This window comes from Peromyscus californicus, unplaced genomic scaffold (assembly GCF_007827085.1).
Source record: "Peromyscus californicus insignis strain IS unplaced genomic scaffold, ASM782708v3 Scaffold_15__1_contigs__length_86483966, whole genome shotgun sequence".
NCBI lineage: Eukaryota > Metazoa > Chordata > Mammalia > Rodentia > Cricetidae > Peromyscus > Peromyscus californicus.
In genome coordinates this window covers 72,787,467-72,807,495 of record NW_026294447.1, presented here as the reverse complement: position 1 = coordinate 72,807,495, position 20,029 = coordinate 72,787,467, and the positions used below count along the sequence as shown (strand labels likewise).

At 44.6% G+C, this 20,029-nt stretch overlaps 1 protein-coding gene across 6 annotated transcripts in view; it reads left to right on the top strand.

Moving 5' to 3' along the window:
- Rgs6 (regulator of G protein signaling 6) overlaps positions 1-20,029 on the top strand; it is a 564,321-nt gene that overhangs the window by 437 nt on the left and 543,855 nt on the right. Inside the window, exon 1 of one of the 6 annotated variants that reach the window (XM_052739381.1) lies at positions 12-103. The exons of 3 other annotated variants lie outside the window; for them this stretch is intronic. The gene's annotated coding sequence lies outside the window, so the exon portion shown is untranslated. Of the gene's footprint in view, positions 1-11; positions 104-143; positions 323-433; positions 716-20,029 lie in introns of those variants that run through there. 2 more of the 6 variants (XM_052739380.1, XM_052739379.1) reach the window with 2 other exon arrangements.

Genomic DNA, 20,029 nt, shown 5'->3' with positions numbered 1-20,029 from the left:
GAACCGGGGGAAAAAAAGGAATGGAAACCGCACCCGCGCCCCGGTCTGTGTGGCTTGCATCCCTCGGAGGGGTGGGCGCTTGCCCATTTCGGATGCGTGACAGGTGCGGGTGTGTGTCTGCAGTTTGGGACTGTGCGAGGCGAGCTTACGTAAGCGACTCGGCGAGCTGGCGTGCGGACTTGAGTGGGATGGGTGCAGGTCTGCTTGGAAATCGCCTTCCTGGCTTTGGGGTGGGACGCGCTCCGCGCCTGGGCCTGGAGGGCGTGCGGGACCCCGGGGCTTTCTGCTCTTCCCAGGCGTCCGGTTCCCAGAGAGAGCGCAGGTGGGGAAGAAGTCTACCTCCAGCAACTTTTCCTGTGAATAAGCTCCTGGTTTGTGGGTTGGAAAGGCGAGGCTTGGTGGGGAGGTGAGGCAGGCAGGGGCGGGTGGTGAGGTCTGCGGCTTGGGAATTGCCTTCGCAGACAGTAGGTTCTGAGCCAGTCAGGCTGTTTAAAAAGTGAGAGGAGGAAAGTGACCCAGAAAATTTAAATTTGTTCAGAGGAAAGCTGCGGGGTTTCATTTTTTTTTTTTTAAATTTGACAAAGTGAGCGTTTTCTCTGTCGTTGAGACAAGTGGTGGCATTTCTAGTCTGCAAATAAATTGAAGATGTTTTGAATCTCGTTGGTTTGGAATTATTCCCTCAGCATTGGCGCCTGCCTAGGAACTGGACCTGTGGGTAAGTTCTGATCAATACCCTTTAGCAGCCCCAAAGTAAAACTTCAAAGACAAGCAGGAGGAAGGAATCCCATCCTCAGATCCTTTTCTCTCCAGGGAGGATGGCAGAGTAAATACACAGGGCTGGTGTGTATCAAGAGTGTGACAGAATGGGTTGCAAGTTTGTGCGTGATGCGTCGAAGACTGTTACTGTCAAGGTTAGCACAGTATAAACAAGGCTCTTACAGGATAGTTTTTACAAGTAGGTAGGGGAGTGGTTGTGTGGAGTTGACTCTGGGCTGCTGGAAAAGTTTCAGTGACTCAATATCCTTTATCCTTGCTCTTAACTTACTAACTCGGCATTAGACAGGGCTACCCCGTCCAAGGGAAACCGGACAGTTCCCACAGACACCTTTGTAAGCCAAAGCCTGCGGGCACCAGGAGAACCAAGAGGATAAACGGAGTTCTCTGATACCAGTGGAAAGCTGAGTCGTGTGGTTCCGAGGTGATCTTGTGTACTGGAAGCTCCAGCATGGGGAGAGACTCCTTCCACCAGCTCCTCCTTTCCGGAAAGCAGCTTCAGAGTGTAGAAATGTCAGCGGTTGGGAGCTATTTGGCGGAGGAGATAGCTTTTGGTGTTTCCCTAGTCTTTCTATTGGCTTGTAACTTTACTTCCCATTCTCCTTGTGAAATTTCAGTTAACATTCACTGAGTTTATTCAGCTGAGAGACTTTCAGTAAAAAAAAAAAAAAAGTGTACGTTTTTCTTTGAAGCAATCAATCTGTCACATTAAGTGTGACAGGACAAGGGTGCCTGTGTGACTGCAATGCCTTTTTAAAGGAGACTTATTTGTTTATTTATGATTTATGAAATCAGATATCCAACATAAATATTTTTAAATGAGCAAACATTACCCACAGGGGAAAAAAAAGGATGCATTGGACAATGGAATTTGCCAGTAATTTTTAACATCTTACCACCCCCCAGGGATGGAAGTGTAGGTGAAGGTAGGCTCCTTCTGGTCTCCCTGTCTCTGGTTTTCTGCCATATGTTTTCGTTTCCTGAACTCTAAGACGTTACCAGGAACTGCTGCACATTCCAGGGGTTAAAAATGGAGATAAGAGGAAGAAGCTATTTGCCACATTTTTTTTTCTTCCAAAAGGGATGCTCTCAGAGGGCTCAATACTGGGATTATTTTTTCCTTTAGCTCCACAGCTTGTCTTAATTCTTAGTGCTTTGTACCTAGGAATGCATTTAACCTCCTCATTTCTTTTCAGGGCAGCTGGAAGAATATAGTTAATGAATTCCATCTTCATTGTAACATATGGTGCCATATAAATAATTACTATACATACTGTCCTGCCGTATAGAAAGAAATAGAAATGCAAAATAAACCTTCATGTAGAATGACATGGCTAGGAAATGGCCGAAAAACCAGTTTTACTTTCCCTCTTGACTAGAGAAGTGACATTTATCTGTTGGAAACAATTTGGGGAAAAGAAAGACTCTCTGCAATGCCCCACAGAGGGTGACAGAGTTGTTGACATTTTTTCAAACTAGTTTCTTCAGATGTTAAGCCTGTTAGGTCTTCACAGACCCCCGCCCCCCGATTTTCAGATCTTATAAACACAATGTATATTTTGTCAACGGCTTGGGAAATAACTGCTAATATCCTAGGCGATTTCAATAGGTCAGGTTTTAATTTTCATTCGTGGTCCTTGTTTTCAAAGATAGTTGGCTGTCTGTTTCTCTACCCTTGAGAAACCCCTGTTCATGCTCCCAGCTGGGAAGACCTGAAGATTTAGGGAGTCAAGCAGCAGAAAAGATGTTGGCCATTCAGATGGGAGACCTGAGTTGTGGCTGCAGTCTGTCTGTCAGCTCTTCTGGAAGGGCAGGGGACACCTTCGGGTTTAGTTCAGGGAGCTTATGACCTGTGTGCTGCTCGACATTTGATGAGGGTGATCTTTGTTTGAAGAGGGATTATTCAAACAGACAGCTGGGGCTCACCCCCGCCCCCTGGTTCTGATTCCTTCCACCTGGAGTTAGCCTGAGAATTTACATTTTTAACAAATCTTAACAAACCTCTGACTCTGCTGACCAATGCTTTCGGAGACAAAGTCTCCCACTCCCCCTTATCTACCAAGCTCCCAGTACCTGCCTGCCCTGTTGTTTCCATCAGGTGTTCAGGGAATGCTGGCTGAATCAATACCAGTTTTCTCCGTGGGAGGAAAACTTTCCAAACTAGTCAAGACAGAGAATAAACACTCAGAATTTAGGACCACGGAGTCTGTAGTAAGAGTAACTATTAGACATGTAACCCAGTTCTTCAAACAGCAGGGGAATGGAAGACTGCTTATACATAAGCAATTAAATTGAACAGTAACCTTAATGGTTTAAGTTAAGTAACTAGGAATAGAGGCCAGAGACACTGTAAACCATGAACCAAATGCCTCTCAGCTGCGTTCTAGAGGCCAGTAAGAGGCAATTCATCATCTGCCATAAGGTTGACCCTCCGTATTTGTAGGTTCCTCATCTGCCCATTCAACCCACTGCTGCTCAAAATTGTTCAGAAAAAAAAAAATGTATTGGTGCTGAATATGCGCAGCCCCATTCATTATTCCTGTGACGGTCAGTTCTAATCGTCAACTTGACACAACCTGGAATTACCTGGAAAGAGAGGCTGGATGAGGGGTTATTTAGATCAGGTTGGTCTATGACAGTGGTGCTCAACCTTCCTGATGCTACAACCCTTTAACACAGTTCCTCGTCTTGTGGTGACCCGCCCCAACCATGAAATTATTTTTGTTGCTACTCTATAACTCTAACTTGCTACTGTTATGAATCCTAATGTAAATACCTGATATTTCTGATACTCTTAGGTGACCCCTGTGAAAAGGCCATTCAATGCCTCCCAAAGGGGTCATGACCCACAGGTTGAAAACTACTGGTTTATGAGCATGTCTGTGGAGGACTGTCCTAGTTGCCTTCGATGATTGGGAGGACCCAGCCTGGAAGTGAGTGGTACCATTCTCCAGGTTTGGGCACCAGACTTTGTCAGTGTAGGAGAAACCAGCTGGGTATTAAACATGCATGCATTTGTTCTTTCTGCTCTGGACTATGCATGTGCTGGGACCAGCTGCCTCAGACTCCTGCTCCACGACTTCCCCACAGTGATGAGCCTGAAACTGTGAGCTAAAACAGACCCCTTTTTTTTTTGTCCAGGTATTCTATCACAGCAACAGAAATGAAGCTAGAACACTCCAATACAGCTTAACCACTATCTGCACAATATTTGCATTGTATTAATTATTGCAATGAACCTAGAGATGACTTAATGAATGCAAAGGAATGTCTGAAGAAGATTAGATGTAAGGGACTTGAGCATCCAGGATTGAATCTGTGAGGGTCCTGGAAGTCATTCCCCATGGATCTGGAAGGAGGATTTTTCCAAAAAGGGAACAGGAAGTTCACTAGTAATGACATAAGCCATGAAAGCAACACATAAAGCAATGCAATGCCTCCTCATTGTCCTTTCCCCTCCAAAGTCAGAGCTGTGCTCATCAGAGACGCATGGCCATCTGTGAGATGGGTCCATTTTGTGATGGGGTAAACTAAGGCTGAGAGAATTAACAAATGAATTTGTACCCAAAGCTAGGGAGTAGTAGCATCAGAAGCCAGACTCATGCCTTCCTGCTCCTTCATACTCCTTACACTGAGCCCTAGTGGTTGCATGTGATAGGCAAGTGACCCAGTCATCTGCAGGGGGCGGTTCCAGGTGGCTGCCATGGCTCACTTAGAACTTTTGGTCATCCTTCTATAGTTATGTACTGAATAGAAAGCCCCTTCTTTCCATCTGGATGTTAGACACATAGGGTACAGGGAGCACACATTATTTACCTATTGGAAACCTTAAGCATATTTTATTACTGTGCTGTGGAGGCTTGCCACACAGCAGGATGACTTGAGTCTCAATCCTTAGCACTTACATAAAGCCTGGAACAGTGGCCTGTGCCTGTGACCCCAGCACTGGAGGGCAGAGATGGGGCTGGGGGGCTGTCCCTGGAGCTTGCTGGCCAGTCAGTCTAGATAATTTGGTGAGCTCCAAGTTCAGTGAGAGACTCTTGTCTCAAAAACAAAGTGGAGGGCTGACAAGGTTTCTCAGTGGATGAAGGAGTGTCCTGCCTGCCTTGATTCCCTGAGTTCAATTCCCAGGACATACAAGGTGGAAGGTGAGGATTGACTCCTTAAAATTGTTCTCCATACACGCCTTGTGGCACATGTGTTCCCCCACATACACACAAGGTAAATAAAACTGTAATTAAAAATAAAAAATAAGATAGAGATAGAGGAAGCCACCTGACATCAACTTCAGAGTGATTAGAGGAAAGTACCTGATGCCGACTTCTGGTCTCCACATGGGTACTTGTGTGTGCTCACACTCGTGTGTGTGTGCATGCACGCGCACACCCACACACATAAATAAAGGTTTAAAAACACATACATAACTGGGTAAATGAGCTGTTTTTTTTTTTAACTGTGTTTATTAAAATTAGTTGCTATGGAGACATCTTGACTTTTGTGGGTAGTCTGGTAACGCCACCAAAGGAGAAAGCCACCTTTAATTTGAACCATGGAAGAGTTTTTTACTCTCTGGTCTTTGCCACCCTGAGAGGCTGTGTTCTTGCTAAAGAGGTTCACAAAACTTGCGGAGATGAGGTCTCCTGCCGGAATGTGAAGTAGTAGTGGAATTCTCTGGAAGTTCCCAAGACACCGGTGTCGCCTTCACCGTGACCAGGCTGGCTCAGAGCCCAGACCAAGAACCGCTGCTGTTTGCTCTGACAGCAGTACGAGAGGTATCTCACAGACTTTGAATTGTATTTTTGAACTGCAGGGTTTTTTTTTTTCATCTGTAAAAGAAACGCAACAACTCCACCCCCTGAGTGGGTGAGACCAATGGCACAGGGTTGTGTATAGAGCCGGGTGAGAAGTGTGAGAGGATGGATCCATCACACGGGGATACTTTCCTGGTTGGTTCTTTGTCAACTTGACACAGCTAGAATAATCTGGGAAGAGGAATCCCTGCTTAGAAAATGCCTCCACCAGATTGCCTATAGGCAAGTCTGTAGGGCATTTTCTTCATTAATGATTAATGTGGCGGGGGGTGCATCTAGCTCAATGTGGTCTGTACCCACCTCTGGATAGGTGGTCCTGGGTTTTACAAGAAAAAAGGTTGAGCCAGCCATGAAGAGCAAGCCTCTAAGTAGGACCCCTCCATGACTTCTGCATCAGCTCCTGTCTCCAGGGTCCTGCCCTGTTTGAGTTCCTGCCCTGACTTCCTTTGACGATGGACTGTGATATGGAAGTATAAGAGGAAGTAAACCCTTTCCTCCCCAAATTGCTTTTGGTCTTGGTGTTTTATATCACAGCAATAGAAATCATAACCAAGACAGGTATTTTATAGGAATATTTTTAGCGTGGTGTGTGTGTGTGTGTGTGTGTGTGTGTGTGTGTGTGTGTGTGTGTGTGTGTGTCTATGTGTTACTGGGGATTGAATCCAGGGCCTTGTTTATACTAGGCGAGCACTCTGCCATCAAGCTAAGCCTCCAGGCTTCTTCCTACTTTTTATTTTGAAACAGGGTTTTGTTAAGTTACTGAAGCTGGCCTTGGACTTACTCTGTAGCCTAGGCAAGCCTTGAACTTCTGCATCTTCTTCAGCCTCCTGAGTAGCTGGGATGACAGACTTGTATCAGCAGGCCCAGTGTTTTGACTGTGCATCTTTGGAGACATAGATATTTATTTCTAAATGATGAGTCCTTTTTGTTCTTGCCAAGGATTCAACTGTATCAGTCTAGCATTGGATGGACTGGGTCCCTCTCAAATCCAGCTTCACAGTTCCATCACTGGGATCAGAGAAGGCCTGTGGAAGGCGCATGGTCAGATATCTAAGTGGGAGAGGACAGAGCAGACCCGACCTCCTTTGTTCCAGCTAAGATGCTTCCACATCTTGAGGCTGAATGTGGGGATGGAGGTGTACAGGAGTAGCTATGTGTCTGCAGTGAGACTGCCTCAGCCACATGGGGTTAAAGAAAGGAATGATGGGTTGGTGTGGACGTGGTGCCTGGCAGTTATGGGCAGCATGGGTAGACTAAGTCTGGATGTGGATGTAAGCGTAGTGGTTATAATTTCATCTTTGCTGTTTTAACTCAGAACTTATTTATTTCCTGTGAGACTGTGTCCTGCTATGTTTCCAGATTGATCTTGAACTTGTTTTCTTTTTTTTTTTTTTTTTTTTTTTTGGTTTTTCGAGACAGGGTTTCTCTGTGTAGCTTTGCGCCTTTCCTGGAACTCGCTTTGGAGACCAGGCTGGCCTCGAACTCACAGAGATCCGCCTGGCTCTGCCTCCCAAGTGCTGGGATTAAAGGCGTGCGCCACCACCGCCCGGCTGATCTTGAACTTGTAGGCTCAATTAATTCTTAGCCTCCTGAGTAGCTAGGACTACAGGCCCACGCCACTGCTCCTGGCTTAAACTCGGATCTTGTCGGACTCTGAAGTCTTAAGTCTGTGATGTATCTCAAGTTGGGGGATAAACAGAGACCTGCTCCCCTGCAGATGGTCTCAATCATTTTGTAGATGAGGTAGACATCAATAGGGAATTAATGAAAAGGACCTTGAGTGACTTCTTAGGAATTGGTGGCATTTTACAGGGCGGATTTGTTGCCAGTAAGGAGAGGGTATTGATGGGAATAAAAAACAAACAAACAAACAAACAAAAACAACAAACAAACAAACAAAACCAACACAGCTCTTATTTCAAAGGGAATAAGAGAAGGTTTATTCTGGAGCCAAATTTAAGTGGCCATGGCCTGGAGCTAGCTTACCCCAGGTTCCAGGTTCCCAGAGGAAGCAGCTTCATTGAGTTATCAATCAAGGCATTAAAAAAGTGCCTTGGTGGAAACAGCAGAGGGATGGAGACAGCAAAATGGAGGAATCTCTCCTGTGGGCCTCAGAGGCTGTTTGACGACAGTCTTGGCTTTTGGGTTGGTGGAAGCTGGAGGTCTGCTAAGTTATTAATAGATCCCAAAAAGGTTGTTAATCTGTGACTAGCAGACCAAAACTGTTAGGTCCAACAGAGATGGGCAAGGAATGGCTAATGCAGGGGGGCTAAAACTAGCCCAAGAGAAGGTAACTGGACTCTGAACCTGCAACATTCCAACCTCCCCAAACCTTGGCAGTTCTAATTTGTCAATCGGACTTGCAGATGCGGTTTCTTTCCAGGAATTCTCATTCACAAGGAGGAAGACAGGAAGCGCATAGGGCACTAATTAGTTCAGAGACAGTATATTCAGCCAGACCTCAAAGAGGTACACTTTCGAAATTAGGAAGAAATTACACAAATGAGAGAAATAACAACATGATTTTTTTTTTCAGATGAGAGAGAGCGATAATAATTGGTTCTGACATTGTTATTGTTTATTTTTTAGAAGAAAAGCTAATGTAATGGGTTGGAGTTATGGCTCAATAGTAGAGTGTATGCCTAGCATGTCTAAAGCCAGTGTTCGACCCCCAAGACAAAAACCTAAACCAGAACTAATGTAAAACTTTTATAATAAAACCCGCCCTAGGTCATGGTGGGTGGAATGGCACTCCAGGGCTCTTTACTGTCCCCACCCCCAGCACCACTTCCCTCATAGCCCCATCACAGTGACATTGATATGCTGTGGCTCTCCTTCTGCTGGGATATTCATTCCAGGAGGGCAGGGACTCCTTTATTCCCTGGTAGAGCTTCGGCATGTGCTGCGGATTCTGGTTCCTAGTAATTAAGAACGATATGTCGAATGAACAAAGGGAAAAGCATTAGGAAACAGGTTGCCAGCTGAAGCATGTAATAGGACTAACTGGGTCAGGTAAATGGGGAGCCAGTGGGGTGTCCTTCTGCAAAGGTAACTTCGATTGTGGTTTTCTTTAAATATGCTTGCCTTGTAATAAGCATCCACAAGGCTTCCCCTCCCAGAACGAAATGCATTTAAATCTAGTTTCCTTAAAACATGACCCTTTTAAAAATGGAGACATGGTTTCTCAGCAATGTTTCTTCTTTCCTCCCCATTATTTCTTTTTCTTGGAGATATGTAGCGCAAACTTGTGGTCCTTCTGCCTCTGCTTCCCAAGTGCTGAGATCACCTTGTGCTGCCATCACACCAGGCTTCCCTCCTGAAATCAAAGCAGCCACCTACCACCCACAGTGTGATGGTGAAGGGCAGGCAGCTGATGCTGACCTTCAGGATTGGGAAGGTTAGAGACAGTGGAGGTCTGTCTGCTTTAAACTGAAGGGTGTGTGATGCACAGAAAGCCCTGCTGTTGTATTCTTAGTCACTAATTCCAATTACAAGAATTAGTGTGTTTGCTTACAATCCAGAGCAACACTTGTTTGAGTTGGTAGTGTTTTAAGCGTTTGTGACCTCTAGGAAGAATGGAAATGTAACAAACAAACAAACAAACAAACAAACAAACTCAATTGAGTGAGCCTGCCCTTAAACTGCTAGAGGAGTACTAATGCCTTCAGTCAAATTCCAAACCAAGCAGGAAGCACTCTTGTTTTCCTGCCCTTATATCCTAATGCAAAGTCTGATTCAGCAGCTGGTCAGAATAGAGAGGATGCTTTCAGGAGGAATGGCCACATCAATACATCTTAGATTTTTTCCTTTCAGGGGGAAGACACTTGCATCGTCATTGTGGCAGGAAATTTGGGGCTACTGGCTTCTGGGTATGGCACAGTAGACAACATGGACAATATTAACCAATCTGCATTCTTTGCAAGGGCAGGACAGGGCTGTGAAGAGTGTCACAGTGAGTTGGAGCCTGCCAGAGTGCTCCTGAAACAGCCTGTGACAAGCAGGCATTCTTCACTGAGCTGGGGCAGGAGTTCCCTATCCCATGCCGCAGTGGTCTGCAGGGTCTGCTGCTCTTTCCGCTCCTGGCCCTCCCTGCCTCTGTCATTCAGTGAGTCACACAACCAGGGGCTCTTTTCTAGATGCTTAATAATGCTTGCATTTCACTGGAGAAAAAAGATGAGCAGAAGGCAGTCAAGAAATCATATAAAGATGGGGTGGAGAAAGGGTCCACCTCCCTGGGAGTTTGCACTGAAGAGGTTGGGTGGAGTTGAGACTGAGGTGTCTAGGATGGGGCTGGGACACAGGGACTGCAAGGGCCACAGGCATTTCAATGTCAATGAAAGGATGGAGTGACAAAGAGCAAGGTGTGTATGAGAATAAAACACTTTCTTCCCCCATGTAGGTTCTTAAATACATCCCACATTAATGGACTTAATAGTTCAGAGAACTCAGGGCTGGGAAAATCCGACTTGTAGGCAAGGCAACAATTCATAAATATTTGTTTTGAAAATGGAAGACAAGTGACACTTTGTTGTGCTTCTATTGGAGGTGGAGGTGTGCCATGGGCCCTGTCACTACTGTCGGGCTGCTTTCTGGGATCTTATGTCTCATTCAGTACCATGCTAGCAAGAGATTTTGCCTTATGGCCGTCAGCCCAGAACCCCCAGGCTCCATCCAAAGGCACCAGACTTAGAGGGGGTTGACCACTGATAGCTAGGTCTCCCTGGGGCTCCAGGGAGCCATAGCTAAATGTTTACATGGGCTTTATTTAACTTACTTGATAAGGCTGACAAGGAAGTCCCCAGATATCTCACTCCAATGCCTAGAGTATTTAGCACCACACTAAAGCATATACTGTCAATTCCAAGTCTCCACTTCTCCCTCTTGGCTTCTTTTATCTTTCAAAAGCTTCTCTGCACAACCAACTTCCCATGCCTGCCATCTGTGGTGTAGTCACCCTCCCCCACTCCAATTCAAGGTTTCTAAGGCCCAGTTGCTATAATTTTCTAATATTCTTTAAGAGAGAAGACTAGTAGACTAGCAAATATGTATCTGAAGATAGGCCAGCTCAAGTTGAACATTGCTTCTTGGGAATTCTTGGCTGGGAGTTTCGTGTGGTTGGGATTGGCTCTGTTGTTGGATATATGAAGATGAATTGTGGTTGATGAGGTCAGAATTACAGGTTGGGCATCAGTTTTCAGAGGGACCTGAGTGCCACCAATATATGAATAATGGCAGTGATGATAATGATTCAAGGCTTTTTGGATGCAGACACTATCTCCTCAACCCAACCCCAAATACCCCAGCTGAACTGAGGTAGAAACCAAACATTCCAAGAAAAACATTAAATACATCTGAACAAATATTTGAGGAATCAGGCATGGTTGGGTCTAGGGACATAAGATATGTTAGCCGCTCTCTGGCCTGCAGATGGTCACTAATATCCCTATTCTCTGATTGTCCCAAGAACAGTCACCTCCTAGGGAGATGTCTTTATCTCAACACCAGGGAAGGACTTCGGTCCCTACTGTCTAGGTTGGCACACTGGGGCTAGAATAGGCCACATCCTCATCCTCTTCAAGGGAAAGCAAGTCTCATAGGAGAGTAGAGTAGACAGCCAGAGACAGGCTGGAGGGCTTCGGGGAGCATTAACTGGGCAGAAAGTTATTAAGAATGTGCCAAGTGGTGGTGATGGACACCTTTAATCCCAGCACCTGGGAGGCAGAGGCAGGCAGATCTCCGAGTTTGAGGCCAGCCTGGTCGGTCTACAGAGTAAGCTCCAGGACCATCCAGGGCTACGTGGAGAAACCCTGTGTTGAAAAACAACAAACAAAACAAAAGAATCCATGAGGGGTTTTCAGCTACTTAGGGGTTCTGAGATTTTTTCATGAATGTTGGAAAACTTCCCAACTCTTGGAAGATATTACAAAGCACTCATGGTCAGTCTCAAGTCTACTTTTGGTTCTCTCGTCTAGTGATGGTGGACAAATGCAGATGTGAGTTCTGGACACAGAGCCGAACACAGTGCTGGGCACAGCCTCCGGCTCCTTGGCCAACCTACAAGTGCAATCTGGCCGTGACCACACTTCTGCTTTCTGTGGGCACAAACAGCTCAAGGGCCATCCTGGGATCCAGGGAAGCTATGTCCTTTCCTCGGACCTGCACACCTTCACCCTCTTCTTTTTAGAACATAGAACCCATTGATATATAATATACTTGCAGAAAAACACACACACCAGTGCCCACTGATTCTTTAAATAGTAAATGCGTCAGAGTTCTCTCTCCCAGATCAAGAAGTAGAATATTACCTTTCCCTCCAAAAAACACTTTGTGTGTCCTCCCAGTAAATATGCTATTTCCCCAGTGATAGCCACTAAGCTGATTCTTAGCACCGTGAGGGTATCCTTTAAGTAAAAGTGTACAGGTATGTCTGTAACCATTTTTTCCCTGACTCCTTATGCATCTGATACATTGGACAGAATCCTTCATGTTGTCAGCCATGGCCAGTAGTTTATTCACTTACACTGAGATGCTTTGCATTAATTTATCTACTGTTAATGGACATGTTGACCATTTCCAGCTCAAGTGCATTGTGAGTAGTGCTACTACAGACGTTTTTGGGTGTGTTCTTTGTGGTGAACCCTGAACACTCAATGGCTAACCCTCAGAGGGTGCTCCACAACTTAAGTGGTTGTACCAACTTATACTCCCAACATTAGTTACAACCATTTCTCTATAACCTTGACAAGACCTAGGATCATCACACTTTGAGTTTCAGATTTTTTTTTAAACAGGGTTCCTCTATGTAGCCCTGGCTGTGCTGGAACTCGCTCTGTAGACCAGGCTGGCCTTGAACTCAAGAGATTCCCCTGCCTCTGCTTCCCGAGTGCTGGGACTAAAGGCGTGTGCCACCACCATCCAGCTGATACTTAGATAGTCTTAAATTAGATGTGTGTTTGGTGGAATCTCATGGTTTTGATTTGTATTTCTCTGGTGACCAATGATAAGCATTAATTTAAAAAAAAATCTTTTTTATCCTTTTCTTTTGGTTTTACTGGTGGTTGAACTCAGACAGTATAAAAGAGAAGCAAAGTGTGTGTGTGTGTCAGGGGGACAGCTCTGTGATTCCTTGCTCTCTTCCTGTCTGACCTGAGCCAGCAGAAGGACTTCTCAAGAAAGGATGGCAGGAAGAAGGGTCATTCATTCTGTCTTCAACAAGATGGTGACCCAGAAACATACAAGCAACACGCATGGGGCGGCAAAGACGCTACCACCAAACTATCTCAGCCCTTGTAGATACTTTTTTTTGGGGGGGTCATTTTTAATATCTTTTACAAGCAGTTGTTAGTTCTCAACTTTATTGACTGGGCATTTTAAAAAGGCAACAGAGACACAGGTCCCAAAGCATAAAGCTCTTGTGGTAAATCTCTATTCTCATTACAGTTTCTATATAACCATACAGGATAGGATGTGTTTTGTACATTTTGTATTTCTTTCTCCAGGTAGCTTTATTGAATGTGGTATCAAGGACCATATCTGGATCCTGCATCTCCTTCAGGGCAATTTTCCAACCCCCTTTGGGTAGCTTAGGGGTGCTACCTGTCTTGACTCCTTCTCCCAGGATGTGCCTGCTGATGGTGGGTGTCTGGGTCACCACCTTGTGGATGGCAGGACCCCCTTCCTGTCATCCTTCTCTGCTAGAGTACTTTGGCTGGATCCAGGTCAGAAAGGAAGTGCTGAAGTGATGGAAGATGTTTCCCTCGGCCATTTGTCTTTTGCTTTAGGGGATTACCTTTCGTAGAGAGCTGTAGGTTTCTTCTTTTCTTGTCCGCTTTTGCCTTCTGTGGTGCTGGAGACTGAGCCAGGGGCCTGCATCTGAAGCAGGTGTACCACACTCAACTGCAACCCCAGACCTGGCAGTCTTCTTTTTTAAAAACAAGCTCCTAATATTAGTACTTCCCATCTGTGTTATGTATCTAAAACATCTTTTCCTGTCTCCGAGGCCCATCTTTCACTTACTTTTGATGAATAGGCGATCTTACTTTAAATATAATTCAATTTTTATTCTCATTCTTTCCTGGTTATTTTTGGTGCCTGGCTAAGACATTTTTACATCTAAGGTCTCAAAGATACCCTATTTAATTTATGAAATTAATGATGGTTTGGGTTTTATGTTGACGTCAAAAAACATCTGGTTTGATTTTTTGCTTATGGTGTGAGGAAGACTTTCATATTGATTTTTTTTTCTATATGAACACCCAATTAACCCAGCACCTTTATTGGAGAATCTTTTCCACTACTCTGTGATGACACCTTTGCTATTAGTAGGTGATCAGACACATGTGGGCTGTGTGTGCTTTCTAGTCTATTCCATTTTCTATTTGTCAAGCCTCATGAGACACCATACTGGCTTAATTACTTGAGATCAGTTATTAGTCTCAACGTCCAATAGCTCATGTTTCTCAGCTCTGTTACTTAAGCTGCTTATTTGTAGGCACTTATATTACTTCGTGCACTTTCAAGCCACCTTTTGATGGGATATTGCTAGAGATTGGGTTAGCTCTCTGGCCCAAACTGGGAGTGAATTAACATCAGTGTTGGCCGTTTCAGTCCATTGGTGTGGAGTGAGGCCTCTCCCTTTTCATTCCCCTTAGTGTTGTTGGAGTCCTCTGTATTGCAAAGGTGTTGGATAGCTTTTGAAAGGTACGTTTTTGGTATTTGAAGTTACTTGATGTTATTTATAGGTAATGCCTTTAAAATTGTATTCCCTAATCACCTGTTGCTAATATACAGAAATGAAATCGTGTTTTATTTATTCACCTGTTATATAGTGACTTCGCTAAATTCACTTCGTGTGTGTGCGTGTGTGTGTGTGTGTGTGTGTGTGTGTGTGTGTGTGTGTGTGTGTGTGTGATGCATGTGTAGGGGAGCACATGTGTGTGGACACATGTACTAGTGTGTATGTGTGTGGAGGCCAGAAGTTGGTGTTGGAGGTCTTCTTCAGTCACTCTCTGTTGTAGAATATTATTGTAATGAGGCAAAGATGTGGTACATTTGTTTGTGCTGCAGAATATTACTTTAACTGTGTAAAGGTGTGTTATATTTGTTTATGCTGCACTTGCTTAATGATGTAAGGATGTATGTTTAATTATGTAAAGATGTGTTATATCAGTTTCCCCTTGTCTCCTTAAGGCACCTGATTGGTCTAGTAAAGAATGGCCAATAGCTAGACAGGAGAAGGACAGGTAGGGCTGGTGGGAAGAGAGAATAAATAGGAGGTGAACTTTAGGCTCAAAAAGTAAAAAGGGGGAATGAGAGAAGAAGAAGAAGAAGAAGAAGAAGAAGAAGAAGAAGAAGAAGAAGAAGAAGAAGAAGAAGAAGAAGAAGAAGGAGAGAACAAGGGAGAGTCCTGGGGCAAGAAGCCAGGCAGACGCCAGACAGACAGACACGGAGAAGCAGGAACAGTAATATATTTAGAAGTAAAAAGGATAATAAGCACCAAGGCAAAAGGTAGATAAAGAAAAACAGGTTAATGTAAGTTAAAAGAGCTAGCTGAAAATATGCCTAAATTAGGCTGAGCATTCAAAACTAGTAAGAAGTCTCTGCGTGATGATTTAGGAGCTGGTTGGTGGCCTGAAAGAAAAAATCCTGGTACAACACTCTGCTTTATTTACTCAGAGCCAGGGTCTCCCTGAACCCAGAACTCCTTGCTTCAGACACTAGCTAGCCAGCTTGCTCTAGGGAAGCCCTGCCTTTGCTTCTCAAGTGCTGGGATTGTAGGCATTCTGCCATGTTCACCCAGCATTTGGTGTGTGGGTTCTGGGATCCACACAAACTCTGGTCCTCACTGAGCCGTCTTGCCCATTTCATAAACTCACTTTTTCTTTCCATCTAACTCCTCCACGATCCATCCCCTCCCCACTCCCAACTTCATGTCTTTAGTTTGTAAATCCAATTTCTGCTGCCCAGATACTCATGGATATTGGACCATCCACTGGAGTCTGGTTTATCTACTGAGGCCCATTTCCTTAAAATGGACTCTCATTCCCCAGAATCCATCAACTTGTTAGTGGTTGGGGTTCATAAGCCCCTCCCACTTCTATGCTAGCAGGTTGATTGGTTTGATCTTGTGAAAGTCTTGGACAGGAATCCACAGCTGCTGTGAGTTCATGAGCACAGAGGCTCCATCATTTCCAGAAGACACTGTTTCACTCTGGACCTCTGGATCCCACAGTCTTTCCAACTCCCCTTCCATGATGGTCCCTGAACTCTGTCTGTCTGTCTGTCTGTCTGTCTCTGTGTGTGTGTGTGTGTGTGTGTGTGTGTGTGTGTGTGTGTGTGTGTCTGTCTGTCTGTCTGTCTGTCTGTCTGTGTCTGTGATAGATGTCTCATTTGGGCTGAATAGCTCACAGACATTCATTCCCTGCATCTAAATGGTTATGATTTAGTGTGTTAACCACCATCCACTGCAAGAAGAAACTTCTCTAGTGGCATCTAGAACTACACAAATCTATGTGTATAGAGATAAGTATTTAGGAGAAAGTTTGTTACTGTTCGTTCATTTAGAAGAATAATAGCAGCAGGTTCTCCCCTGGGGCAGAGGTTCTTGGTCAGACTTATTGGACCAGACATGTGTTTCATCCTGTGGAGGGGACATTCAGTCCGAGCAGAAAGCCATTGGTCATCTCCGTAACATTGTGCCACACTTGCTCCTGTGGGCAACTCTTGCCACACTGGTTGTTATTGTTGCTCACAGATTCACAGATTGGTAAGACTGTCGATGATTTTTTCCCCCTGCAGCAATCAGATGGCACCTTCTGAGCGAGCAGGAGGAATCTTCCTGGCCACTCTCGGCTTGATCTTTCCATATCTTGTGACCGGTGTGTGCTGTCTTCAGGAACAGAGTGTTCTGGTGGGCAGCTGAGAACAAGGGCACTAACTGTCTTATTCTTGGGGTTTTGGGACCAATGACTCAAGGGGAGGTATCTCACACTTGGCTATAGGGAAGGATATTTAAGTGGGGTGGGGTTAACTGACACTAAGAATGTTTGAAAAAGCCACATGGAAACCTAATTTATAAGCTTCTTAGATTTATGTAGGAGCTTAACTGGAATTACACCACACAGAGGATACTGTTCCTCTAGAAGGTCATAGACTGGCAAAGAAATTCACTTTTTTGGGTAGGGGAGGTTGAGGCAGGGTTTCTCCATGTAGCCCTGGCTGTCCTAGAACTCACTTTGTACCCCAGGCTGGCCTCAAACTCAGAGATCCACCTACCTCTGCCTCTCGAGTACTGGGATTAAAGATGCAAGCCACCATGCCTGGCTGAAATTCTTAATTCAAACATGTGAATATAGATTATTATAGCTGTTTCGCATACAGGACGACATCACTGGTGAGATAAAGTTTTACTTTTTCAGTCTCATCACTTTTATTCCTTTAGGTTACCTCTTGTGTTTCCTAAGACCTTCAATACTGGCAAATAGAACTGGTGTCTTATTTCCAGTGTCAGTGTGGAAAGGTTTAAAGTCTGATTATTAGATACTATGGTACTTTCAAGTGTTTCACAAGTGTCCTTTATCAGATTCAGTAAGTTCTGTAACCCCTGGTTTTATCTAAGAATACTTTCAGGAGGAGATGCTGAATTTGAAGGTCTTAGAGCAGTAGTTACATGGTGGATCAGGCTCTGCTCTGTCCACCACTTTACTCTGGGATCTTGGTCCCATGTGTCTTCATTGCCTTGGGAGAACCCAGCTGTTTTTGTGTTCTTCAAGGGGTTGGTCTGTTGTGAGATGGAGGAAGTGGTACATTCCAATTGCACTGTTTTTGTCATTCATCTGCATGGGGTGAGGGAAATCACCCCACAGCCCCCTGGGAACATAGTCAATTGTTATTTCCTGCCATTTCCATTGCTTCTGGTCGGGGAGCTTAGGGATGGATCTTTCTTGTGTTGAGTTTTTGCTCCCCAAAGAAGAGGCAACACGGATTGCCGCTCTGAGTGTATGGAGACAGGTTATGTGTTGCACTTTAAGATTTTTTTCAGTTGTGTACATATGTGGGTTTGTCCTTGTGAGGACAGTGCCTGCAGAGGTCAGAGGAAGCTGTTGGATTCTGCAGAGCTGGAGTTACAGGTGGTGCCACCGGACATGGGTGCTGGGAACTGAACTTGGGTTCTCTGGAAGAACAGCAAGTGCTCTTAACCTAATAGCCATTTCTCCAACCCTATGTATTGCATTTACAGTCTTAGTTTGAAGGTATGAACAGACTGATTTACCTTTTTCTTCTGATATGACAGACTTAAAAATACTTTATTTTGTGTGTGTGTGTGTCTCTCTCTCTCTGTGTATGTGTGTATATGTGTCTGTCTATCTGTGTGTGTGTGTGTGTGTGTGTCTGTCTGTCTGTCTGTCTGTCTGTGTGTGTGTGTGTGTGTGTGTGTGTGTGCGTGCGTGCGTCATGCACTTGGACATCAAGATACATGTTTGGAGGCCAGTTTGAGGGAGCCAGTTTTGTCTTCCGCCTTATGCATTCTGAGATTTGAACTCAGATTATCAGGCTTGGTAGTGAGTGCCGCTTCCTCCTTAGCCACCTCACACCCCACCCGGCTTCTTTGATTTAGGGTTTCATATATACCAGGCTGGCCTTAAACTCTCTAAGTAGCTCTGGATGACCCTGAACTTCTGATCCTCCTGCTCGACCTCCAAAGTGCTGAGATCACAGGCCTGTGCCAGCACACCTGGCTTGTATCTGCTCTTAGAAAAATAAAGAAAACAATGACATCCCAAGGACTAAAGAGTATATTTAAAAGAAAAAAAAAAAAAAGGAATGCTTTTTCCTTGGGTCCCCTGGGAACATGCCACCTTCTTTATCTCTTAGTCATCTGTTTCTTCTGAACAAAAGTTGGCAAGGCAGCTCTGACACTCGCATTTCTTCTGTAGCCATCACACCCTGTTTCATGTGAAGGGGAGAAAAATGAGATGTCACTTCTGCAGTCCTTTCAGGCAGCAACATTAGAGGTTCTCACTCTCATCCCACACTTCCCAACTGCAAGAGGAGAAACGGCCAAGGCCTCAGAATCCCACGTCTCATGTGTCTCCGTCACTAGCCAGGTGAGGCTAGAGTCCAAAGTCTGCACACCTTCGTGCCATTTTCTGAAAAATAAAATGCTCAGTCATGTTTTTCCAAAAGGGACACTGTTTGATTGCAAAGGACTGAAGACTGAATATGTTGAGTGCTGCAGACTGGATACTGTGGCAGTTACTCAATTCTGCCCCTGTACAAAAGCAGTCACCAATCATTAGTAAGAAACGGAGCACTTATTTATAATTTTTATAGTTATAAATACTAATTTAATGTAATTCCTCACGTGCCATTTAAAAAATATAAAACCACTCTTTGCTAGCAGAACATAGGAAATCAAGCTGCAGACTGAGGTCCCATTAGCTCTGGTTTACTGACCTTTGAACTAGTCGGGGGTCCAGGGTTGGACATTCACGTGCCAGTCTTTAAACGTTTCTGTCTGATGACTAGTTTTCAAAAGAAAAGAATCTGTTTGTTACTCATAGATGATTTAAGACAAGAAAATAAAACCTCTTCTGCTGTTTGGTTTTGACTTTGTCTTTTTGAGACAGGATCTCTCTCAGTTGCCCAGGCTGGTTTTGAACTCACAGTCCCCAGCCTTAGCCTCCCCAGTGCTGGGACCACAGGCATACATTGCTAGTCCAGCTAAATATGTCCCCTTGTCTTCACTCCCTCTCTGATGCTCTCCTTTGGCAGGTCGAAGTTCTGGCTCACACTTGCCCTTTGCCTGGATGACTTATTTCACTGTCTCTGGCTCGGCAAGCCGGTTGGTGATTCATTTTCCGTTTCCACTTACCTGAAACTGTTCTTGTTTTTCTCCATTTTTGAGAGATAGTTTTGCTAGATGTAGAATTCTTAGTGGGATTTTTTTCCCCCTGTCATCTGTCAACATTCAAGGACTCTACTCTGAACGCCTAAACACAGAACCACTTTCTTTTCGAGAGTGGGTGTTCATCCTGATGGGTGTGTTTAGCCCTCCCGGACCCAGGCTTTGTTTTTCCTGTGAGCTTTGAAAAGTTCCGTCTGTGTGTCTTGCGTGCCTGTTCCTGTCTTCTGGGTTTCTGACTCAGTCTGTACCTGATGGTGATGTTCCACAGGTCTGGAACGTTCTACATTAAACTTTTTTTTTTTTTTTTTCTTGCATGTTTTTAGTCTGGAGATTTTCAGGCTCACAGATCTTTCTTCTGTGGTCGTTTTACTTAGGCAGAGGCTGTGGGAGGTATTTATCAGTGTTAAGATGGTTTAGACTTTCAGTGTTGCCTTTGCACAAGAAGTGCTTCTTTCTCTTTTCCCTTTTACTTCTCTCCTCCCCTTTGAGTTCCTGCTCCTCTGCTTTTTTATTATCATTTGCTCTTCTAAGATCATAG